The sequence below is a fragment of the Silurus aristotelis genome, assembly GCF_946808225.1.
Source record: "Silurus aristotelis genome assembly, chromosome: 17".
Taxonomy (NCBI): domain Eukaryota; kingdom Metazoa; phylum Chordata; class Actinopteri; order Siluriformes; family Siluridae; genus Silurus; species Silurus aristotelis.
In genome coordinates, this window is record NC_139590.1 from 1,713,500 (window position 1) to 1,720,999 (window position 7,500).

At 39.7% G+C, this 7,500-nt stretch overlaps 1 protein-coding gene across 4 annotated transcripts in view; it reads left to right on the forward strand.

Annotated features, from left to right (window-relative positions):
* Window positions 1-7,500, forward strand: part of slc1a9 (solute carrier family 1 member 9) — a 32,413-nt gene that overhangs the window by 4,124 nt on the left and 20,789 nt on the right. Inside the window, exon 2 of one of the 4 annotated variants that reach the window (XM_083566916.1) lies at window positions 4,788-4,877. The exons of 2 other annotated variants lie outside the window; for them this stretch is intronic. The gene's annotated coding sequence lies outside the window, so the exon portion shown is untranslated. Of the gene's footprint in view, window positions 1-4,548; window positions 4,878-7,500 lie in introns of those variants that run through there. One more of the 4 variants, XM_083566915.1, reaches the window with a different exon arrangement.

Sequence of the window (7,500 nt, forward strand, 5' to 3'; positions counted from 1 at the left end):
GCCCAAGGTATTTTTTCTTATTTTACCTGTCACATCTGTTCAACAAAGGTAGCCCTCCTTGGAAGATTAAGCTCCTTGTGACGTAGCCCTGAGATTCACAACCTTTTTTTGCCATAACAAAGGCTTGATCCTTGAAAGGGGATTACCATGAACTGGGTCTATACATGTTGGGTTTAACCCCACATTCAATGCTGCTTATTGCTCACAATTTCCGGAAAACAAACTCAGTACACTGTAAAGTTAACATGTTAACTGTTGCCTGAACCACCACATTCCCACCTAAATCACTTGCAAACCAGGACCACCCAAAACTCGCAGGTTTTTACCATGGAAAGGAAGTATTCCAGGTGAATAATGTTGGCAGCGCGAGGCCTAGTCATTCAGAGTGCATGTTGTTAAAGGAAAGGGTTTTAATGGATTAGAACTCTATCCTGCCACAAAGCTCTCACCAAACAATCAACTACAGGAAATGATAATCCTATCGTGCACACACACACTCACACACACATTATAAAATACCGTATAATATTAGATATAAAACCACGTTACACTAAAGCACCCCTGTATGGATCCATTCTCAAAAGTAATAAAATACAGTAATCCCCCGTTTTACCGCGGTTGGAATCTGGTTTATCGTGAAATTTCATTTGCCACATAAATAATTCGTTTAACTTATAGGGAATTGCTTTTATGGAGTTTTATATTGAAATAATAAAGATTTCTTCATAAAAATATAATTATGAATTATTAAATGAAGTAAAAATGTTAATACAGTAAAGTACTGTATACATAAAATAGCATTTCTGTGGTGGCCTCCGTTTATTGCGGGTTTCGTTTATCGCCAGCATTTTTGGAACGTAACCACCGCGATAAACGAGGAATTAGAAGTTACTGTTACTTCAATATCATTTTACTTAATTGCAGTTATTGGTCCAAAAATCAACTTAAGTAAATTTAACTCACTTATAATTTAAAATGTACTGAGTTTTTATTTACAGCATAATCATATTAGACTGTATATTAACTTTTTGTAAGAAAATAAGTAGTTCTATGTGAAATCAGACATTAAACACCCCCATATAATCTTGTCAACGGTTGAGACAGATTCAATATTTGACTTGCCACAGGTTTAATCCCTGTTATTTAAAAGAGGAATTTATCAAGCGCTTTCTTCTCATGTACTTATTTTCTATTTTTTATCGTATAGTCTGTCTTGGATTTCTTCCGAAAGCTTGACCAACATGTTTCTGCTTCAAAGCATGAAATAATTCTGTATTCTAAACTAAGAACACGGCTCATACCTGGAGAAAAATGAAAGTTATTATGAAACTGTCATGAACCTTTTATAGGAATTTAAAAGAGTGGACAGGGTGGTGGGGATCCTTTTAGTGACTTGGTTCTTCAAATCTTTTTTTTTTTTTTTTTTGTCATTTACAATATCTCACAAAAGTGAGTGCACCCGTCACATTTCAGCAACCATTTTAGTGTCTTCTCAAGAGACAAAACTAAATAAATAAAACTTGGATATATTTTAGAGTATCAGTGTGCAGTTTGTGTAGCAGTACTGATTTACTGTCCTCTAAAAATAACATACAGACATTATTGTCTAAAAAACTGCAACAAAAGTGAGTACACCCTCAGTGATAACAGCTGTACGTGGTGTAAACGTGTAAAGCCACATGTTCTATTCATCATGTTCATGTTTTTATCTGCTTGTCAGAACCATATACATTTGTGTATCTTCTATTAGAGCAGTTACAATTTGGTGCTTTGAGTTCAATTCTCTCACACTGACCACTGGATGTTCTACATGCACCTCATGGTAAAGAGTCTCTGAGGATCTGAGAGTTAGAATTGTTTCTCTCCACAAAGATGCCGAGGCGATAAGAAGATCAGTATCACCCTGAAACTGAGTTACAGTACAGTGTTCAGGGTCATACAGAGGTGTTCAGAGATGGGTTCCACTCAGAACAGACCTCACAAGGGTCAATCAAAGAAGTCGAGTCCTCGTGCGGTGCGTCAGGTGCAGCAGCTGCTTCAGTAAAACAGATGCATGAGTGCTGCAGCGTTGCTTTAGAGGTTGCAGAAGCAGAAGGTTCACGTGTCAGTGCTCATGCCGTACGCCACACACCGCAACAAGTCGGTTTGCAGGCCGTCGTCCCAGAAGGAGCAAATTCTGAAGCTGCTCACAAGAAAACCCTCAAACAGTTTGCTGAAGAACAACCTGCCCAAGAGCATAAATTACTGGAACCATGTCCTGTGTTCTGATAAAAAAATATAAACTGGTAACACTTTATTTTAGGGATCAGAAATGAGCCAGTAATAAATGACTAATAACTGCTTTTAATGTTAATAGACGTGTATGCTATAAAAAAAACGATTTGTAAGGCATTTATTATTCATTAATTCATTCATTCATTCATTTTCTCCCGCTTATCCGTAATTCGGGTCGCGGGGGCAGCAGTCTAAGCAGGCCCCCGCCTTCGACTGCTGCCCAATCCTCACAGCACGGTCCCTCCTGCAGGTGGTGAGCCCACGGGAAGGCGGCCCCACGTCACTCCGACGTCACGGACCTTGTTATTTCCCTCGTAAGGGACCCCCGGAGCATAGAGGGTTAAGGGCCTTGCTCAAGGGCCCAAGAGTGGCAGCCTGGCGATACCGGGGCTCGAACCCCAGACCTTCCGATCGGCAACCCAGCGCCTTAACCGCTGGAGCCACCACTCCCCCACATTTATTATTATTATTATTATTATTATTATATTATTATTTTTATTATTATTATTATTATTATTATTATAATTATTATTATTATTATTATAATTATTATTATTATTGTTGGTTATTCTTTTATTTTTGTCCAATAGCTCCTTTATACTTGTTTCCGTTTTAACAATGACCTTGTTTGCTAGGACGCAATAAAAAAAAAAGAATGACTCAGACTAGAAGAGTGGAGAGGTGAACTTCTCGATTCTGTTTCCTGAACATAACCTACAGAGATTTTGCGATGCTTTGCTCGTGTGCAGTCAGTAAAAATATGAATGACCCGCTCTTTAAAACGACTCGTGCTTCTGAGTCACATTACAGACATCGTTCATCACTAATGATCACTGTGACGATAATGGCAGATAATAACAGATGCAATCATGCATCATAAATTACATTTCATTTACCTAAAAAAACAAAAACAGATGCACTGGAGAATCCTGGTGTTTAGGAACGCATGTTTTTCCAACTCTGTGTATGTAGAGTGATTCATGCTGTGAGAAATCCTTACGTAAACTTTACTCTGCCATAAAGTGGACCTTGTGGTCATTGCAGACATGCGTGATTGGTCAGATCCCACTCGTATGAGCTTTTTTGCTTTGTAAAACCGGTCACATCGACATGCCAAGCTTCAGATAGACAGAGATCCAGACCAGCCAAAGTGCACGTTTAAGACACTCATGCTTTTGGCAGCATTGCGGTAACTGAATCAGATTGATGCGACAGCTTTAAACGATGCTGCGCTGCATCGCAGAACATCAGAAAATCAATGGAGACGGGTGTATAGGGCATTCCAACGCTTTGCTTTTAAATGGGCCCCAGTAAATCTCTTCGATGTACCTGAGCATGTTTTAGCATGATGCTGGTGTGTTTCTGAGAGGTTTCTGCCAGAACCCTGCTGGCATCTGCATTAACTCTCTCAGTTCTCTGGATTAGACAGCAGCAGGAGGTCTGCATTAGCCAATTGTTGCTACATTCCTGCATTAATGCAGCTCTTATCCTGCTCATTTTTGCACATTTTGCCTTCTAATAGATTCGTTAATTTTTTTGTTCTGCACCATTCACACAAATAGGCGTTACTTTGTAAGAGATATATATCAATTATTAAAAGAACATTACAACGAATTTTTTATATTTATTGCAATTGAAATCCATACCTCCTTATGTATGTGGTTGGTGGGTGACTTTACCAAATAATTAGGCTACGTTAATAACTGGAGGCTATTGGAATATATATTCATTAATAAATATAATCATCAAATTACATAAATTATATGTAATAAAAATAATAAATATAATATATAGCGCTCTTCGTGCAGCGTGCAGTCTCACGACTGAAAACAAACAGCACGTGGTGTCAGTGATTCGCCTCTAGAGGCCGCTCTCATAATCACAGCAGCCCGGAAGCCGGAAAAACTGTATGGCCTTTTGCTGATAGCTGATAGCTAACGCTAGCCATGCTAGCATCCATTTTTTTACCTGTAACATTAAAAGTCTCAGTTTCACTTGAACACATCTCAACACGTATTGAGCCATTTATTTGGTCCACTCAGGCCATGTTGTGATCTATTATTATGGTTGTTCTGGTTCTTTGTGGTCATTTTGTTTGTATCCAGTGGTACAATATTAGATTCTTGTTTGGTGGCCACATAGATGCTCGTTTTTTAATTATAAACCGAATGACGAGGATTGTTTATGTTGCCGACCCCCACCGGGTCCTTACATTAATCTGTTGATATTCTGCCCTGAGATCCACATTCTCCTGTGCCTGCTTGCCCTCTGCGGTGTGTATCCACACTCTGGGCTTAGGACCGAGATTCCCTGTTGGCTTCTGCTTAAAGAGAGCTGAAGATAATTTCTGTTCTGTGTGGAAGGATTAGATATCTAAGCGATTTCCAGGGGCCGCGAGCACTGACAGATGTGCATGCCAGCAATACTGGATATTCATAACACAAGTCAAGAAAAGAAGATTTGATCCTCTGATGTCTTCTGTTTCCTTTCTGTTTCTTTGTAACGCCGAGCAGATGTACTGAACGATTTGAATGCTAGTTTGGATCACGGTCCTGATCTCACATGCCGTCGCTTGTAGATAAAATCTGGACAATAAGACGCGAGTAAGTGATATTTGCACATACATTTGGAAAGTGTTTTAATATCAGTGTATGCAACAATAATTTAAATCCTTCTAAGCTCTACCTCAGGCTGAAGGACTCTGAGTTTAAGGTAAACTTGCTGTAGCACTTCAGCAGGGAGGGTTAATGGATAAGGGCCTTACTCAGGGGCCCAAAGGTTACAGCTTGGTGGTACTGGCTGTTAAGGTTGAAGGACTTTCTGATCATTAACCTTAAGCTGTTACTACCACTACTTGCTATTCCTTGGTCCATTCCTTCATCTGTCTTTTTTTCTTTTTTTTTTTTTTTTTTTACCTTTTCTACTGGTCTGTTTTACCATTGTTCCATCCATCCATCCATCCATCCATCCATCCATCCATCCATCCATTATTTGCTGACTATTAATTGGTCTATGCAGTCCATCTCTTCTTTTTTTCTTCTTTCCTTTCTTTGTTGTCTATCCGTCTTTCCTTTCTTCCTTTCTTCTTTTCTTTCTTTCTTTCTTTCTTTCTTTCTTTCTTTCTTTCTTTCTTTCTTTCTTTCTTTCTTTCTTTCTAAAGCACTTTATTAGTTGGTGTTACATCCAGGTGGAAACTGTAACTCATTGCTTTGTGATGCAGAAGAGCTCAAGTGCTCAAGATCTGAATATCAGATCTGAGATCAGCATTTCATCAGGACTGACCGAGGGCCAAAACAAGAGAAACAACTAATGACTCCCACTGCATGCTTCTGCAAGGCTCATGCACATTAAACCCCACGATGGAGCCAGCTGTGTTGTGAACATGATGTCACTCTTGTTTGTGAGGCGTGGAGGATGGAGCAGGACCTTGTGGATGTCCTTTTCTGCTGATCTTCACCATGCAGAAATTTGTAGTAATTCTGTGTTAATTACACACACTGGGTTTCACTATAATCAAGTGTGTTCAGAGTGTCACAGACACAGGAAGCAACGTAAAGTGCAATCAGAAGGCCATGGAGAACTTTAGCATCCCACCTGTTTGGCCTGGAGTCCAGCTTGTTATGAGTTGATGTGAGTGAGCATGAAATAAATTGGGCATGGAATAAAAGAGGTGTGGAATATAATGGGTATGGATTAGGAACAGATTAGGATAATCATGGTTTAAAATGGGTTTGGATGGTATGGATTATCATGGGATTAAGACTATTTCAGATGTGGGATAGGTCTGGAATGCTTTAGGCATGGATTAGGTTGGTATGGTATAAAATGAGTATGGATTATCCTAAAATCGGCATGGATTAGGTAGGCATACAATTAAATGGGTGTGGATTAGGATAATTTCGATATAAATTAGGCATGGATTAGGTAGGCATGGTATAAACTGGGTTTGGATTAGAAGGAACATGGTATGAAATGGGCATGGATTATTATAAGGCTGGCATGTCTAGGCGTAGATTAGGGAGGGTGTAGTATAAAATAGGTATGGATTAAGATATATTTGCAATGGTTCAGGTTGGTTGGTTTGGTATATGGGGAATATGGATTAGGACTCCATGGATATTTTAGATGTAGAATAAGGCATTATGCATGGGCATTGTGCACCAGCCCTCAAAAAGATTGGACACCACTGGTTTAGACCCTTGAGCACTTATTCCAAAATTACAATGTTAAGATGTCTTTCTTATGCAGTATATTTATTTATTTATTTTTGATCCACAAAGCTCCATGAAGACATCATTGTTGGTGTTAAGGTCAAAGTGGAAGAACTGGAGCTCCTGTAAAAAGGCCCTGACCTCCCCAACCCCAATGAACACTTTTGGGATTGACTAAAACCCAACTGAAATCCCAACATCGGGACCTGATCTCAATACTGCTCTTGTTAATGATGGATAAATCACCAAATCTCCACAGATGCCTCCAAAATCTAGTGGAAAGACTATTATAAGAGCAAATGGGGAATAAATCTGGAATGAGATATTCAACAATTTATTTTCCCAGATAGAAGTAAGACAAAGGTGCCATGCTGATCCAGATGTTTCCAGATTTACAACATTCTGGGGACATGTAATCGAATCCATAATGGTTTAAAAGACCCCATAAACAATGATGTTTGTAATCACTATATATGAGGTGGCATCTAAAAGTTTCGAGACTCACTCTGTTCACAATTAACTACTTTATTTATCTATGGTTCCACACTATCAACTTCAAAATAATCCCCTTGCACAGCAATACAGTGCTCCCCAGAGTTCCTCAGAAATGTGTCCTGGAAATCTTCTTTTTCTAGTGTGTCATGCACCTTCTGTGATTTGTGCCGCATCTTCCCAATGGTGTCAAAACGGCGACCTTTGAGCTCGTCGTCCGCAGGAGCCAAATCTGTCGAGTAGGGTGGGTGCAGAAGTGAGATTACGTCGTTTCCAGCGAGAAACTTACATGTGAGCACCAGTTGTACGGCTCCCGATGTACACAGGATCATGTCTTCTGGCACACTGACTTATGGAGGTCGGTGCTCCCTGTGACTGTGTGTGCATCTATTGGCATGTTACAAAATAAGTCTTTTTGGTGCCACCTCGTAAGTACATCAGTGGTGGAAGGGGAAGTTGTAGCTCATTGGTTAAACGTTGGATTTCTGATGAGCTCCCAGGCCCTTAAGCAAGGCCCCCTAAC